At 34.8% G+C, this 19,639-nt stretch overlaps 1 pseudogene; it reads right to left on the bottom strand.

The window, feature by feature from the left end:
- The window catches only part of LOC124993562 (dnaJ homolog subfamily C member 8-like), a 34,281-nt pseudogene extending 15,020 nt beyond the window's left edge, over nucleotides 1-19,261 (bottom strand).
- Nucleotides 19,262-19,639: the final 378 nt, after the last annotated feature.

The raw sequence follows: 19,639 nt of genomic DNA, 5'->3' as shown, positions 1-19,639 counted from the left end.
CATATTTTCACATGTACATTCTTATGAATATTCATGTTACCCTATATACATATTCACACTCTACACAACTCAAAATTTAACACTAACTTTAGATTTTGTTTTGTTTTGTTTTGTTACTGGAGATTCAACTCAGAGGCCCTCAAAAATGAAGACACATCCCCAGGTCTATTTTGCATTTTATTTAGAGGCATAGTCTCAATGACTTGCTTAGTCCCTCATTTTTGCTGAGGCTGGCTTTGAATTCTTGGTCCTCCTGCCTCAGCCTCCTGAGATGCTGGAATTACAGGTCTGTGCCCCTGCACCCAGCATCCAAATTTGACACTAACTGTTATTTTATCACTATAACTAAAACTAATTTTCACTAAAGCATGTGTGCTAATGTGAATGTTTATGGGTATTTTGACATATATTAAATGATCAATGCCATATTTTCATATATATTACTATATATTCTGTTATTTGTTATGTACATGCAGCCTCAATATAAAAATATATGTATTAAAATAAAAAGATTTTTATGAATATTCATGTTTCTTGCGTATGTATCATTCATTACATATTCCATTTTATGTTATATCCATGTATTCTCAAATTTAAAAAATATGTATTATGATTCTTCTGAATATTTGTTTCCCTATATATATATATATATATATATATATATTCATTCCCATCTCTAACCCTACCTCAAATAAACATTTAATACAAATCCCATTATCCATATAACTAAACCTAATTTTACCTAAAAGTGGTATAGTAATATGAATATTTAAGTGTTTTGACATATATTCAATTATCAATAGTATATTTGAATATATATTATTTGATATTTATATATATGGTATAGCCATGCAATGCCTAATGAACAATGTATAAATTCATGATTCACGTTATGCCCTTTTCTTTTTCACAACACTTATGTGTATATGTGTTTTGTTTATATTTTCACAAATATTTTCTTATGACTCTTCATCCTGATATTTATTCATTCCCTAAACTTAATTTTACCCCAACTGAATATTTAATGCTACACCATACATTATCCTTATAACAACTTAATTTTACAAAAAGCATAAGTACTCATATGCTTATTTATCTACATTTAAGCATATATTTAAATATCCATGGTACATTTGCATATATACTATTATATATTTATTTATATAATATGTCATGCATCCACAGAGAAAATAAAAGTGTGTTCATATGGCTCAACATATACCCTTCCCTGTTCCAGAACCTATATGCTTATAAAGCGTTCATACCTATTTTTCTTAGGCCCATCCTTATGAATACTTGTATTTACTGATACTCTTATCCAGTCCCTCACCTTAACCTTAAACAACCCAGAATTTAATACTAATCCTAACACTACCCTGATACCTAAACCTCATTTTACATAAAATCATTTACAGTGATATGTGTATTTATTTGTATTTTGATTTATATATTGAATTATCAATGGTATATTTGCATATATCTTATTAGATATTCATTCATATACTACATCCATGCATTCAAAGTTAATAAATGTGTACTTATTCACATTTTATGCTTTCATTTTTGAGAATATATGTATGTTCATATATTTTCATACATATATTCACGCACATTCTTATGAATAGTCATGTTTGCCAATACACATATTCATACACTAATCCTAACCCTAACTCTGACTAAAAGTAACACTAAACTTCCCCCATAGCTAACAATAATTTACATAAAATCATGTAGAGTAGTATGCATGTTTATGTGTATTTTGACTTTTTTCAATTATCAATGGTATATTTGCATACATTTATTATTAAATTTATTTATTTGATATATCCATGCATTGCAATTTTAAAAATATTGTACACATGACTCACATTATACTCATCCCTATTTCAGAACACATATTTTTATATTTCATTCATATTTTCACATGTATAATCTTACATTCATGTTTCTTGATGTACTTATTCATTTTATAACAATAACACTAAACAGACCCAAAATTTAATGCTAACCTTGTTTTTATACCTACACCTAAACATCACTTTACATAAAAGAATACTAATGCAAATTTTCTGTATTTTGAAAAGTTTATGCAATTTTGAATGATATATTTGCATATACATTATTATGTATAAATTTATAAGATATATCATATATGCCCATCATTTAAAAAGTATATACATTTGACTCACATTGCAACTTACTCTTCGTTCAAACATACAGCTTTGTGTATCTTTTCACATGCATATTTATATGTATATTCTTATGAATATTTGTTCTCTGATATACAAATATTTCCAAAACAACTCAAAATTTAATACTAAATTCAATACTAAATTAAATTACCCCATACCTGAACTTCTTTCACATAACAGCCCGCATGCTAATAAACATGTTTATGTTTATTTTGAATTATATATCTGATAATCAATTGAATATTTGCACATACATTATAATATATTTTTATATCACAAATCCATGCATATCTTAATTTCAAAAAAATCTATTTAAAGGAGTCACATTATAAAATTTTCTATTTCAGAAAACATATATTCTTGTGTGTTTTTATACACATTTTCACATGTCCCTTTTTGTGAACAGTTATGATTCCTGATATACATATTCATTCCCTCACCCTAATCCTAGCCCAACTCCAAATTTAATAATATCTCTGACATAACCCCATACCCAAAACTAATTTTACATAATAGGATGCATAATACTATAAGAATTTATGTGGGTTTTACTTATATATTCAGTTTGACTGATTGTTCTTAAATATTCAGGTATATGATATATCCATGCATTCTCAAGTGAAAAAAATGTTTATTCATTAATGCACAATATACTGTTGCATGTTTATATATTATATATATATAATATATATAAAACATATATGTATATATGTTTCCATATATATTTTTAATGTATTTTCCTTTGAATATTTCTGTTTCCCAATGTACACATGCAGTCCCTATCTCTTACCCTTACCCAACATAAAGTTTAGTACTGACCATAGTGTTACCCCTCTAAAACTAATTTTACATAAAAGCACATCTAAGACTCTAAATACTGATCCAAGAAAAATAACTGGCTTTAAAATCCTAAAAAATTGAAAAAAAAACATGAATATGTATATGAACCATTAAAGTAACAATTAAATCAAGAAACATAACCCTCATGACAAGTTAACCAATTGTTTTCACTGGAGTTAAACAGATGATCAGCTTCCCTCATCAGCAGTGTGAGGTGGTTTCATCTGGAGTAAGATGCTTACTCAACCCTCAGGGTGTGGTTGCTGGAGTGAGAGAGGTAATCTATTAGGAGTAACTCATGGAGTGGTGTTTAGGTTTATGTAAGTTCCAGGTTCTTGGTTTGATGCCAATTGTTCTGGAAGTTTTAAACCAGTGCACCCAAGGGCCCAGAATTTCAAGTCCACACTGGAAGACTGCACTTGAGGGCTCTCCTCTTGATTTCATTCCTGCAGTGGAGGATATAATTCTTAGCCCACTTTGTCAACTGTGCACCCTATGTTTCTTTCCTGGTCTTGGGTTCTGTATCCAAACTCAACCTCTCCCACCTGCACCATTTTTAATTTCTGGTCAAAAGCATCTCAATGGCAGGCATGTAAATTGGAGTGAGAAGGTGATATCTGGGTGGGTTTCCACTACCAGTAATGTCCTGTATGAACTCCTCTGCATGTTTGATTTTTTACTCATCATTAGGCATGCTCATCATTAGGTAATGCAGTATGGGTTTTCAGGCCTGGGTACTGGGCCAAACTAGGGTTTTCCAGGAATCAGAACCCTAGGGACTGGTACCTGCAACAAGGTTGCAAAATGGATCTTTCCTCTTCTCCACATCCAGTATGGACAGATTGACTTTCTTTCCTGTGCTAGAACATTGATCAGCATGCCTTTCAGTTTATTTGGGCAGTCTTTCATCTCTAAACTCTCAGTACCCATGACTTCTGTGACTTATGTGCAATTTGTAAAGGATGGTCCCTCACTAGTGAAATCTGGCAATGGTAGGAAATTTCCTGATAAAATTTGACAGTTCTAATAAAGCTTTGGGGAATTGACTTTCTTAAAATGCAAATTTCTTTTCTAACTAGGACACCTAGGTACAATTTCTCCCTTAGAACCTTTATGGCTTTATTTAAAATGCCTGAGAAATAGCAGCACACAGAAGTACATTGTCATGTCTGAATGTGACCCAGAGAGAAGGTTACAAGAGTTCACTCACCCTTTAACAGCACACTACAATTCTTAGTAGGAGACTCTGGGTATGGAATCTGAACTGAGCTGTGCATGTGATTGCTGAGAAGAGCTAGAAAGACCAGAAGTGAAGCACATTTCTGAAGCAGCTTCAAGTCTCAGGAATTCAGTTCTCAGTGTGCACATTGTGGTTTCTCCTGAGTGGAACTAGATGAAGATTTACTGCTTTTAAGAACATTCTGCCACGCTCCAATTTTGAAGCAATTTTAGTAAATTCCAGTTCATTGCAAGTGGGATCAAGAAGTTGTAGGGGTTTCCTGATAAAGTTTTCCTGTTAGATTTCATGAAGATTTGGAGAATTGACTTTATAACAGTACCAGTTTTTTTCTCTTTTTTGGAGCAGTTAGCTACAAGTGCTCCTTATGAAACTTTCTGTTCCCATTCTAAACTCATTCAAAAATATGAAATTTCATAACCACAAACAAAATTTCATGAGAAAAAGCAGCACACACAAAAGAGGTGTGTCTAATCAAGTTGCATGAGCACTTTCAACTGGGAGAGCGAAGGTGTTTTGAGGGAGCACATACACTTTATTAGCACACTCCTATTCTTCCTAGGAGACTATGTATATGCACTCTGAATGGTGTTCTCAACATGTTACCTGAGAAGAGATATCAATAGAAAAACTGAAACAATTTGTGGAAGCAGCTTCAATTTACAGAAACTCAGTTCTCAATAAACTAATTGGGGTTTGTCCCTGGTTGAAGTAGTATGAAACAGTACCCCTTCTAAGTGTGTGCAGAGAAGGTTTAAAATTGAAAACATCTGGACCATTGGTGAGTGGTAGTCCCTTGGAAGCAGGATCTGGTAGTTCAGGGAGTTTTCTAAGAAAGTTTTACAGTGATTTAATGAAACTTTGGGAAATTATCTTTCTTTGCAATACCACTTTCGTTCTCTCTTGGGGCACCAAGGTACAAGTGATTCCTCAGTACCTATATGTTTCTCTTTCAAATGCCTGGGGAAAAGAAGCTCAGAGAAGTGTTTTTAACAAATATCAGTTGAACATCAAATTTCGTCAGAAAGGATATTTCAAGAGTGCACTCCCTATTCAGTAGCACATTCCAATATTTCCTAGAAGACTCAACTGTAGGTCCAAACAGTGTTTTGAATGATCTTGCTGAGGCTGACTAGGAGGAGTAGTACTGAAAGTGATTATGCAAGTAACTTTGGCAGAAAATAGAGTTTGCAGTGAGCACTTTGGGTTTAGTCATGGTCAAACCAGAATGAATCATTAGTAGTTTTCAGAGCTTGCAAGCAAGTTTTCACTTTTGAATCAATGATGCCATTGGTAAAACTTCATATTCCAAAAGCTCTCCCAAGGAAATGCAGCACATAGAAGTGCAGCTGCTAAACAAGTGTCAGAGACATACCAAGAGGTCATCTAGAAAGGACATTTCAATAGTGCACTCACACTTTAGCAACACAGTGAAATTACTAACAATCTCTGGATACTGGTTCTGAAATGTCCTCCATAGGTGTTTGCTGAGAACATCTAGGAAGGCAGAATTGAAGCAGTTTCTGGAAGCAGAAGCTCATTTAACTCTCAGTGAGCACATTGGGGTTTATCTCAAATTGATCCAGCATGAAACAGTATCCCTTTTCCAGGGTTGCAGGCAAGGTTTTGGTTTTGAAGTGTCTGTGCCATTGGTAAATGGAAGTTATTTATAAGAGGGATCTAGTACTTCAGGGGGGTCTTGGGAAAGTTTGTCAGTTCAATTTCAATGAATCTTTTGGGAGTTGGCCCTTTAGCAGTACCAGTTTTTCCTGCTAACTTGGGGTACCTATCAGATTGGATACTGGGTCTGAACTTTGTTCTGCATGAGGTTGCTAAGAGCCTGGGAAGAAGAGAAAAGTAGCATTTTGTGCAAGCAGCTTTATGTCACTATGTCAAAATGTGCTCACTTGTCAGGGAGCACATTAGGGTTTGTCTGGAGTGGAACTAGCATGAAGGATTTCATGAAGAAGATTTTCACAGTTTAAAGTTAAGGTTTCACTTTGGAACTGTGTGTGCCATTGGTAAACAATAGTTCATTGCAAGTGGAACTTTCTCTTCAAGGGAGTTTTCTAAATGAGTACATATTTTAGTGTGTTTATTCTTATGAATATTCATGTTTCCTGATATAAATATTTATTCCCAAACCCTAACCAAAACCCAACCCTAACTTTTATACTAACCCCAAATTTATACCATAACTAAACAGAATTTGCATGAAAACATACATAAAATTTGAATATTTATGTGTATTTTGACTTCTATATTCAATAATAAATGGAATATTTTCTCATATATTATATATTCATATATATAATTTATCCATGCTTCCATATTTAAAAAGTGTATTTGTATAACTCATCTTAAAACATTTGCTATTTTAATATATTTTCAAGCATACTTTCTGGGGAAAACTCATATTCATTCCCTAACCCTAACCTGATGAGAACAAAAAATTTAATACTAACCTAAAATTTACCCCTATATCTAAACTTAAATTTACATAAATGCACATATAGTAATAAGAATAGTTATGTGTATTTTGATTTATAACTTCAATTATAAATGGTTTATTTTCATACCTATAATTGTATATTCATATATATATAACCCATACATTCCCAAATTTAAAAAAATATGTATTTATATGTCCCACATTAAACCATTCCCTATTTAAAAACATGCGTACATTTTCATACATATTTTCACATGTAGATATTCATAATTTTTCATGTTTCATGACATATATATTCAATCCCTAACCATATATGGAAACCAATCAAAATTTTAATGCTATTTCTAACATTTTGTGTACAACTGTAAAGGTTAATTGGGGTCCAGGTATAAGGGTTAAGGAGAGAGCAATGAAGAGGCAAGCAGACAGGATGGTAAAAAGGTGGAAGTAGCTCTGGTGGGAAACAAGTTCAGTTTATCATGTATTCCAGGGTCATATCAATTTACACTAGGTTACATAGTGCAGTTAGCTTTCTTCACGTACAGATCACATAACTTACTTGCTTCTCAGAGTCCACTAGTAACAAAGGTTATTATAATAAGATAATGTCTCCATACCTCAAGGACATAGGAAATGCAGATCATCCCTGAGTCATTCAAACTGGGCGCCTATTGTGTCCTGAGAACTTTTCTCAACTCATGGACTTTTGCTCCCTTATACATTGACTGACCTGAATGAAATCCCTACAAATCCCCATTTTTGTTTTGTATGGCCTTTTGAATAGAAATGACTTGTCTTCTATTTAAGGAAGGTGGACAGAGAAAGCAAGGTGAACATTGGCCAAAACAAGCACAGCATAATAAGGCAAGTATCAATAAACATCCTCCAATGAAAAGCTGTTTGATCCATTTAAAATTTGGTAGGCATAAGTTTAACCCATCTGATAAATCCCAACCTCCATTATCTTATTGCACCTTCTTTACAAGGTTCTTAAGATGATCCAATTTCCTTTGAATTTGGGTTACTATTATCAGTTAAATTAAAAGAACACATTATTAAATTTTTGGCATCCTTAAGATGTAACCATATCAAACAATCAATAGAGGTTCTATTATCAAGAATAGCTTGATGATATTTTTGTTCCTCATTTAGCATAGTAATTGCCATTGATGTGTAATTTACATTTTTTACCATAGCACAAACAAGTTTCATTGTCTGTTTTAATCTCCTATCACTAGAGCAGAAATACCAAATAAAGAGAAAGTTAAAATTTCAAATTCTATTTTAGACAATACATAAATTGAATCATCAGTATCATTATCTAAAAATACAGCCCTTTTTTGTAAACAATGAGCTGGATGATAACCTATTAAATCCTGAGGGGAGGGGAGAAACACTGTTAATCTACTTCAACAACAATGAGTTTCATGGGACATATAAGTCAGAATATAGTTAGAAGTATAAGACCCACAGGAAAAGAACCATCCAGGAGGCAAAATGATATGTAAATTTCTATACAAAATGGGTTCACCATTAGAGAAATTGAAGGAAGGATATTCCATTGACACACATTTACAAGTACAATTTTGAATTTCAGCACAGGTATCAGTCATATTTAAACAGACCACAGGTGTAACCAGCATCATGGCATGGGAAGACTTGGTATAGTGAGGATTTCCCCAATTATAGGAATCTTTATAAGACAAAGGATTTTGAATGCTTTGATTAGGGAAAAACATTGTCATATTAGTGATTTCATAAGCAGGATGGCACACAGGGACAAGGCAAGATCTCAGTATGCTTCCTATATTTACATATTAATGAATGCAAATCTCAGAAGAATTAACAATTTCCACTTAGCAGGTCTAAATATTATAATGGACAAGGGAGGTCAAAGATGAAATATTTTTTGTACAGGGGTACCACTAACAGGGATAGAGCAATAGAGAAATAACACAATAATAGCCAGCACAGTTGTGGAATTTGGGTTAAGTCTGGCAAACTGAGTTATAACCAAGTGTTCTGGGATGCATTATAATTCCATCTGGGTTAGCAATTGTTGAGCAGATGTTGAACTCTTTATATCCCCACAAGTCACAAGATGATTTGGTCTTTGGGGCTTGTCATTCTTGTTGGAGTTTCCTTCTTTGAATCTGGGTCCTCTTTATCCAGGGTCAAATAAAATTTGTGAATTGGAGTGTGAATTCCTCAATGCCAACTCATGATGATTGACAGGTCTCACACACCTGGCAGAAATCCAGACAGGTCCTAAAGGAGTAAAAACAGCAGCACACCCCTTCCTCCATGTAATCAAAGGTACAGGTTTCTGTCAAATTGGATCTAGTGGAACATGGTATTTTATACACATCCATGGTAGTGGTTTCTTAGGTGTAAAATGCCTGTCCAATGCAGAGGACCAGTGATATGTATTATCTTCATACTGTACATTAGGAGTATTTATTGTGAACAAGGCAATAGTGAGAGCATTATTAATATGAGCAAGTCTAGATCCCCTTTTCTATTTTTGTTTTAAAAGGCACGTTTTAAGTGTGCAAAATGCACATTCAACTAAGACCTGTCCAGTAGGATTGTGAGGAATTCCATGGGTCTGAATTACATCCCATTGATCACAAAACTGACCAAAGGCACGAAGTATAAGCAGAGGCATTGTTAATTTTTAAATGATGAGGTTTACCCATGGTGGCAATATAAAGGGGCACATGGGAGATACAGGCTGAGACAATCTCTGAACGATGTTCACTGGCCCATATAAGGCCTGAGGATGTATCTATGGTAACACATATAAAGGAACAGGGATGAAAAAGAGGAAAATGGGTTGCATTCTTCTGACAAAGGGCATTAGAATGTAAACTTCGAGTGTTTACAGTAAGGGAACAAAATGTGTGCAATGAGAGCAATTATTATTGATGAAACAGGTCTGTTGAGAGGAAATAGAAAAGGTTTTTATCAAAGAACAAGCATTTTGATGAAAATGTTTATGATTCCATAGTATCTAAAAATAGAGGATAAAGTGATTTTATAGCAGCATCAGAAACAGCATTTCCTTTAGTGATTGGTCCAGGAATCTTAGTGTGACTATGTATGTAAGCAAGAAATACTGGAGCTGTACAATCCTGTAAAAGAGATTATAGAGTGATAAACAGGGATAACACATTAGAGTTCAAATGATGTGACAAAATTGTACAGGAAATATGAGGCATCTGTTTGCTTACATATTGATAATCTGTAATGATGTTTAAGGTAGTGGGAAACATAGGAAGTGCCAAAATAATTGCAGCTAATTCTGCCTACTGAGGAGAAACTTTAGGCAATGTGTAATAATTGGTCCATTTTTAATCAGTGAATGTAGATACCATACCCCATTGTTTTTCTCCATCAGTATATACAGTAATCCTTCTGGAAAATGGAATGGAGGAGCTTATAGAAAAAGGAGCATGAGAGACTTGACACAAGAAAAGGTGTTCATCTGGAGGAAAGTAACAGGAGCTAAATAATCAGTTAACACAGTTTGATAATATGAAGAAAGTTGTAAATACTGTAAATGAAAAGTTTTTCCATAAGTAAGATAAAGTTTCTGTAAGAGATAAAATACGATGGTCACCATCTGAGATCAAATGAGCATTCATCTCAGCATAAGGAAGAACATTTCTTCCTGAAAAGTGAGGAGAATATAACCACTCTATTATATGCAAATTTTTATTATAAATGGCAACACCTGCAACAAAGGCATAAGACTTTCCTGTAAAGATTATTAGGGATAAAGGAACATGGGTTTTGGGGAGTCTAAAATTTTTAGTTCATTTCTCATTAACACACTGAAGAACTGCAGTTGGTGGAGGAGATAACTGGAAAAAAAACTGGCAGGATTATGTTCCTTTTTCAACAGTTAAAAAAAGGCAACAACATATCAGTAGTGAAAAGAAATATATGATGGAGCCCAATGTAAATGTTCTAAAAATTTCTGTAAATAAACTAAGGAAAATTTGCAAGGAAGAGTCAATTTTGGAATATGAGGAATGAAATAATGTTGGGAAATTATTTTACATCCTACATAGTTAATATGGAGTTGTCATTGAATTTTTTTTGTGGTCACATGGAGACCAGAGTGTAATAGAATGTGCTGCAATTTAGTTAATGTATCTTCTGTAAATATTAAAACAGTAATCAAAATATCATTCATGTAATGATGAACAAGAATATTTGGGAATAATTTTCAGAAAGGCTGATGAGCCTTATTTACAAAATGTTGACATAATGTAGAGCTACTTAACATACCTTGAGTGTCCCGCCCATGGCAATTTGTCACCGCCTGCAGCAACACTTTACACGGGTATAGAGGATAGAGGAACTGAGGATTGCTTGCTTTAAGAGGAGAGAGAGAGAGAGGCTTTGCATAAGAGAGAAAGACTTTGCTTAAGAGAGAGAGAGACTACACTTTCAGAAATCCATGTCTTCTCAGTTTTGCTGCTGCTTCTTAAGGGTGCGTCCTGCATCCTGTGAACTAAGGGTCCGTCTACCTAAGGTGCTTTAGGGATGTGTCCCACATACTGCAATCTGTGATCTGCAACCTAAAGATGTGTTCTCAGTTCTCCGCTCTCCGCTCTGCAATCTGCCTTCCACTGCTGTCCCTACTTGCTGTTTCTATCTGCTTGCTGCTTCTTCTTCTTCCTTTCTGCTAATGGCTTCTCTGTTTCTTTCTGCTAGCTGCTCCTCTTACTGTTGCTCCTTACTCCTTGTCACATTTCTCTCTCTGCTGCTGCTTCTTTCTTTACTACCTACTGTCCGCTTATATTCCCTCCAAGAGGCGGAGGGCAGAGCCATGGAAGTTGAGATCAGGTGAGGAGCCAGCTGCCCAATCACGAGCAGGCACAAGCAGGAGCACTTGAGAACACCTGTGCACGCGTACCTTCAATGTGATCAAAACAGCTTCTGGCTGGCTGCCAGGCGCCATCTTCGGCGAGTTCGCATGGCATAGCCCCCAACACTTGAGGAAGAACTTTCCACTGATATCAGCAGGGTTATGATGATTGAAAACAGGAACTGTGAAGGCAAAATTTTCTCGATCTTCAGGAAAGACAGTAATAGTAAAAAACTATCTTTTATATCTATTACATATAAAGAAACATTTGAGGGATTAAAATAGGATTGGGAAATCCACACTGAAGTGGACCTATAGGTTGTATACATTTATTTATTTCTCATAAATCTAGTTATAATCTCCATTTATCTGATTTCCTCTTTATGATAAAAATTGGTGTGTTCCATGGACTGGTAGAAGACCCAGTATGTACCAATGGTAACTGTTCTTGAATGAGGGCCTTTTTGGTTGCCACATTCTCCTTAGACAATGGTCATTGTTCTACCCAGACAGGAGTGGTGGCCTTCCATTTTAATGGTAAGAAGGTCAATTCCCCAGAGGCCTCTATAAAAACTGTGACTCCATAGATATTTGTAACTTTTGTAAGTTGTCTCTTTCTCATATAGGAAAGAGAATTGCCATATTTTATGGCTGAACGTGAGTATTAACTTGTGAGTTGGAAGGAGTGGAGTATCAAAATCATAGAGAGCTTGTAAACACCTGTTTAATATTTTATCCAATGTCCCAAACTGTGGTGGCCTTCTGTAAGGGCCATGCGAGAGGCCACATTGAGACAGGTATAACTGTAACATCAGCCCTGGTGTCCAATTGCCCTGTGATTGACTGTTCATTTAAACAAAAGTTTAGTTTTGTCTATTTTAAGTTAGAGATAAACATGCTCCAATAATAGTGGGCCCAAATCTTGTTTTCCCTCTTTTATTTATGGATTGTTGGGCAGTAATATAAATAATGGCAATTAATTGAGTTATGAATGATTCTTTGGGGAGATTTAAATCATATGAGACTGCACTCAAATGTATATTTAACCAGTATAACCAGAATCAATCACTCCAGGAATTATAAATTTTTCTTTATTAGCACTGGGGAGTGGGACAACATTAAACCAAAGGTATCTTTAGGTAGAGGTCCTTGAATATGTGTAGCAATTTTACAAACTTCCCAAGACAGACATATTTGAGCATCCTCAGTAGTAATTGAATCTATTCTTGCTCTCTCTCTAGTGGCAGGAAAGGATTTGTGGAAGGAGCTTCTGTTTGAATTGGAAACATTTGTGAATGAGACATCTGTATCTGCAGGTAAAAAGGGTTCCTCCTCCTTTGGCCCTGGGTTGGGATGTTACCTGTAATTGGGTTTCCCGGCATGTCTGTTTTAGATCTTCATTGATTAGCCCAATGAAATCCTTTGTGACAGTTGGGGCATTTCTGATTGGGTGGTATTTGTGGTTCTTTTGTTATCTTACAGTTTTTTTTTAATATGGCCAGGTTCTTTACAATTGTAACAAAGTTTATCAGCAATAGTCAGTAAAGTTGCTTTATGAGTTTCAGTTCCAACTTTTGGCATGTCTTTAATAAATCATAAAGTGTAGTATCCATTTTATGGTAAAAAGATTTCATTACCTCTTTACAATCTTGGTTGGCATTTTCATAAGCCAGTTGTTTGGTCAGAATATTGGCAGCCTCCAAATTGTCTACTTGTCTTTCAATGGCTTTAGGCAATCAGTTAACATTAATGAAAGACTCCCCTGAGGCTTGTCTAATTACAGCAAATGATTTGGAAGGATCCCGAGTGTCTGGGATCTTCCTTTATGCTTTATAAACTAAAGTTATAATCTGCAATGGCAACTGTGGGCAACTGAGATTGTTGTTGTAATGTCTCTCCTTGCCCTACACAAAATAAGTCATCATAATCATATTAACATTTCCTTGAGCATTATCCTCTGCTTGAACATGGACTAAATCAGAGCATTCTTGTAAAACCACTGTATTTTGGGCAGGAGAAATAACCATTTTCACCAATGCTTTCCACTTATTGGGAACCAAGGCATAACCCATTTTCAGGTCCTCTGTCATATTAAGAGTGATTACTAATCCACTCTCCAACACTGTCCTTCTTAATTCTTTACACACAGCAAAAGGCAATTGTTCATATTCTGGCTGATTAGTATTGTTTAATCTAATGTGGCAGACAGCCAATGTATGAGTTTCTCCCTCTGCAGCTGCCTGACTCATTTAGATCAATGAGACTGAACTGGAAGAGGAAAGGGAGAATGTGGAGGAGTAAGAATGCAAGGAGAGGTCTGAGAAAAACTTCAGTCTTAGAAACTACTGGAAAAGTCTATGACTCTGTCAAGTCTATTTTTGAGTTAGCATCTTGACACAAAACCAAGCATGTAACACAGTTATAAGAGCTCTTAGCTCCTCATACAACTTTTTACCTATGTCTTCCCAATCTTTGGGTCTTAAGGTTCCACTCTCCAGATACCATAACAGCAAGAGTCTATTTCAGACAGGAAAGCAACAAGATCAGCATAACTGACAGTATGTTTGGCCTTAGACTAATAAGAAAGTATAGCCCAATGATGACATTAAGCTTCAGACAGGGAATTCCCCATAATTTACCAGTAGGATTGGTACCAGCTGATGTGTGACACATGCCAAAGCCTGTTCCAGGCAATAAACTATCCTCTTCTCCCATCAACATGTCCAGAAGTGTCCCTGCTCAGGGTGCCAACTGCAAATGCTAATTGGGGTTCCGCTATAAAGGTTAAGGGGAGAGCTAATAAAGAGGCAAGCACACAGGATAGTAAATAGAAAGAAGTAGCTCCCATGGGAAAGCAAGTTCAGTATATTATCTATTCCAGGGTTATATAAAGCAACAGTAGGTTACATAGTACAACTATCTTTGCACATGTGAAGATCACATAAATTGCATGCTTCTCAGAGTTCACTAGTAACAAGTGTTATTTCATTTTATCTTCTTCTGTGAAGTGTCTGTTCATATCCTTAGCCCATTTGTTGATTGGGTTATTTGGATTCTTGGTGTAGAGGTTTTTGAGTTCTTTATATATTCTGGAAATTAGTGCTCTATCTGATGTATGAGTGGCAAAGATTTTCTCCCACTCTGTAGGCTCTCTCTTTGCATTGCTGATAGTTTCCTTTGTTGAGAGAAAGCTATTTAATTTGAATCTGTCCCAGTTATTGATTCTTGCTTTCATTTTTTGAGCTATGGGAGTCCTGTTAACAAAGTCTGATCCTAAGCCAACAAGTTGAAGATTTGGACCTACTTTTTCTTCTATAAGATGCAGAATCTCTGGTCTGATTTCAAGGTCCTTGATCCATTGTGAGTTGATTTTTGTGTAGGTTGAGAGATAAGGGTTTAGTTTCATTCTGTTGCAATATGGATTTCCAGTTTTCCCAGCACCATTTTTTGAAGAGGCTATCTTGTCTCCATTGCATATTTTTGGCACCTTTGTACTGAGTGTTTTAATAAGATAATATCTCCAGGCCTCAAGGGCAGAGGAGTTGCAGAGCATTTCTAAGGCATTCAAACAGGGCACCTATTGTGTCCTGAGAAGTTTTCTGGATTCAAGTACTTTTGTTCCCCTGTACATTGACTTACCTGAAATCCCTACAGAAAACTGAACCTAATTTTACATAAAAGCCCATGTGATAATGTGAATATTTATGTGTATTTTAATTGATATGTTCAATTATAATTCTTTGTGTATGTATTATACATTCGTGTATATAATTTATGACTGTATCCCTAAATTTAAAAATTATATTTATAAAATTCACATTAAACCCTTCTCTATTTCAAACTTTTGTTCATATGCTTTTATACATATTTTTACATGTATATTCTTATTGATATGCATATTTCTAGTTACACATATTTGTTCCCTAAACAACTCAAAATGTATAACTAACTCTAATATTATCCCTATACCTAAACATAATTTTATATAAAACTTCTTACAGTGATATGAATATTTAAATTACTTTGATTTACATGTTCCATTATTAAATGGTATATTTGTGCATATATTATTATGGATTAATTCTAACCCTAACCCAACCCAGTATCTAAACCTAATTTTACATAAAAATGCTTATAGTAAAATGGATATTTATGTGTATTTTGACATATATTAAAGTATCAAATATGTATCAGCATAAAATATTTCATGTTCATTTATAGGTTATATATAACATCCCTAAATTTTCAAAAGTGTATTCTTATGACTCACATTAAAGCCCCCTTGTTTCAGAACTTAAGTGTTTGCATATGTTAGCATTCACGTTTTCATGCAGAAATTCTTCTGAATATTCTTGTGTTCTGATACCCATAATTATTCCCTAACCCTAAATTACACAAACCCAAATTTAATATGAACACTAACTTATCCATATGCCTAACATAATTTTACATAAGAGCATGTATAACAATATAAATATTCATGTGTATTTTGACTTACATATTGTTATCTTTGGTATATTTGCATTCACAAAATTACATATTCATTATGTGATATATGTACATATCCCACTCAAAATGTTTTAAAAACTGTATTCAAATAACTCACATGATATTATAACCTGTTTCAGAGCATGCATTTTAAAGTTTTTGCACGTATTTTCATATGTATATACTTATGAATATTCAAGTTTCCTGATACACCTATTCACATGCTAAACTAGCTTAAAATTAAATAGTAATCTTAATCTTATTCCTATATCTAAATCTAATTTTACTAAAAGCATGTATACTAATAAGAATATAAGAATATGTGTATTTTTTATTTGTATATTCAATTATCAATGGTATACTCACATATATACTTTTTCATATTTATTTATATGACTTAACCAGGAATACCAGAATTTAAAAATGTGTATACGTATGATACTCAGTATACACTTCAAGTTTCAGTGTTCATGTGTTTATATATGGTTTTAGACACATTTTAATATATACATTCTTATGAGTATTTATATTACCCTGTATACATATTTGTTCCTTATACAACTCAAAATTTAACACTAACTCTAATTTTTTTTTTCTTGGTACTGGGGATCAATATTAGGGGCACTCAACCGCTGAGCTACATCCCCGGGGCTATTTTGCATTTTGTTTAGAGGCAGTGTCTCACTGAATTGCTTAGTGCCTCATTGTTGCTGAGGCTGACTTTGAATTCTTGATCCTCCTGCCTCTCCTCTGAAGCTGCTCAGTGTGCCACTGCACCTGGAATCAAAATTTCACACTAACTGTAATATTAATCCCATAAGTAAACCTCATTTTACATAAAAGTCTGTATGCTAATGTGAAGGTTTATGGATAATTCATCTTCAATATTAAATGTTCAATGCCATATTTGCATATTTAATATTATATATCCAGTTATATGTTATATCCTGCAGCCTCAACTTAAAAAATGTATACTATTTTGATCCTTATTAATATTTATATTTGCCAATAAACATACTCATTCCATAACTCTAATCCTAACCCAACTCAACTTTTAATACTAACCCTATCATCCCTATAACTAAACCTAACTTTACATAAAAGCCTGTATATTAATATAAATATTTTTGTGCATTTTGATGTATATCCAATTATCAATAGTATATTTGCATACATGTTATTTTGTATTCATATATATGACATATCTATGCATCCCCTATTGAAAAATATGTAAATGCATGGGTCATCTTATGCTTTTTCAGAACATATATGTTATATGTGCTTTTCTTATATTTTCACACATACTTTCATATGACCTTTCATGTTTTCTTATATAAATAACTCTCCCTAAACCTAATTTTAACTCAACTAAAAATTTAATGCTGAACCAAATGTTATCTCTATACCAAAATCTATCTTTACAAAAAGTGTATATATTCATGTTTATTTGTTTACATTTTAATATATATTCAATTATCCATTTTAATATATATTCAATTATTTGCATATATAGTAGTATATATTCATTTATATAATATATCCATGCATTTACAAAGAAAATAAAAGTGTGTTTGTATGATTTACAATATAACCTTCCCTGTACCAGATCCTATATGTTTATATAAGTTTTTCTACCTGTTTTTCAAGTACATCCTTATGAATAGCTGTGTTTCTTGAGATACATATTCAGTCCCTCACACAAACCTTAAATCAACCTAGAATTTAATACTAACTTTTAACTTACCGTAATAAATAAACCTAATTTTACATAAAAGCATATATAGTGATATGTGTATTGATCTGTGTTTTCATTTATATATTGAATTATCCATCCTGGCTGGTGCACCTGGGACAGTTTTACCAGTAACATTTTCAGTAAGAAAGAGGTTGTAGCTGAACTCTAAGCAGAAAATTTTCACACTCATCCATTGTGGCCTGGGGCAGGAGGAGAGGCATGGACCCCTGGGAAAAATTATATGCCCTTGTCATTATATTGTAAGGATTAGGGGGTTAATTTCAACCTGAACTCCAAGTATTTTCTACCAAAATCAATTCACTTTAGTCCCTCTCTGCCTCCTCCTCCTGGATTTTCCTTTAAATATTCAAACAAGCAGATATCTGGACAAAATGAACCACTCATTTGAGTTTCTGGATTTTGCCTACCATCTCAACACCACAAGAGGTCAAGAATGGATGTTCTCCATCACAAAGCCAGGCTTTCTCAATTAGGGAAACCCTAAGCAACTTAACCAGACATGGTCTGTTATATAAATAAACAAAGGGAAGAAGTGCTGACTCATGGGATAGGTGAACCCAGGCAAAATATCTGCTGGCAGAGAAAAAGTCAAACCTCATGCAATTTTCAAATCTCCTGCTATTCTCCTTGCTGCAAAACCTCTCAGGAGTCATTGAACTGAAGCTTGCTCCCAGAATATCACTTCCATTGAATTTTCAATCTTTCACTTCCATTCATTATCTTGCTAGCCTTGTTTTGATCTTCTCAAAGAAGTGCCTATCTTGGTTAAGAGTGCTCCTATGATATGAAAACAAAACATGGGAAATATTCTATGTGCAACAAACTGGAATCCAGCATCTTGGTATTGAAGGGCATGGAAGTTCCATGCTCCAGTTGCAGTGTGCACTTGGTTGGTCAACAGAGGTTTTCTGTGCCTTGGGCAACATGGACATGAGTGAGTGCCTGCTGTCATATACTACCTGCTCAGCAGATACCTCCTGATGTCACAGAAAAGTGGAATGACAGTATGAAGACATCACAGTTCCAATGGAAACCAGAGAGGTTTCTGATCCTGGCTGCATCAGACAAAGATTCCAGACAGGCACTGGCTCAGATGTGAAGGTATGAGGGAGGACAAAGGTAGTGTCCTAAAAACCTGTTCTTGTCCAGAAATGTGATCCTGAATTCTTCACCCAGATGAACTGGAGCCAGGGTGTGTTGGGAACACAGCCCCGTAGGCCTCTGGGTGATCCAGTTCTTTCCAGGGCAAGGTACCCCACTGGAACCTGAGAGCCTGCACTATGATCCAGGTCTGATAGTTGGCACTATTCTCATTGGGCTGCAACAGGCAAGGTGGCCTTTTGGACACTCCTATTCTGCTGCAGACAATTGTCCTCTCCTGGTATGATGGACTGGGGTAGGTCAGAGGGTGTGCCATTGTTACAGGATCACCCAGCAAAGCACCCTCCCAATTGACATTACCCTCCTGTCCTGCTCCTCCATACCTGGGCTCACCCCCAATTTTGCTCACTTAGGAACATGGCCAAGGGTCCATCCAGTCAAATGGGTGGATGACTGATTGTAGTTGAAGGCAGGGGTGTATCCAGTGCTACTCAGTGGGTTAGGTGATGATTGAGCTGGGTGCCCCTATTTCCTAGAATGCCCAAACAGGTGACATGTGAAACATGTGAAGTTTGACTTTTAAGTGGTGGTGGTTGTTGATGTGATTCTTATTGAGTGCAGGAGGTAGTGAGTCACTGAGTATGTGTGATAGAGGCAAGGATCAATCTGGAAACTAAGTTGAGATGCTCTCTGC

The sequence above is a fragment of the Sciurus carolinensis genome, chromosome 9, assembly GCF_902686445.1.
Source record: "Sciurus carolinensis chromosome 9, mSciCar1.2, whole genome shotgun sequence".
Lineage (NCBI taxonomy): Eukaryota > Metazoa > Chordata > Mammalia > Rodentia > Sciuridae > Sciurus > Sciurus carolinensis.
The sequence above is the reverse complement of the archived record's forward strand: the minus strand, read 5'-3'. Positions and strand labels throughout refer to the sequence as shown.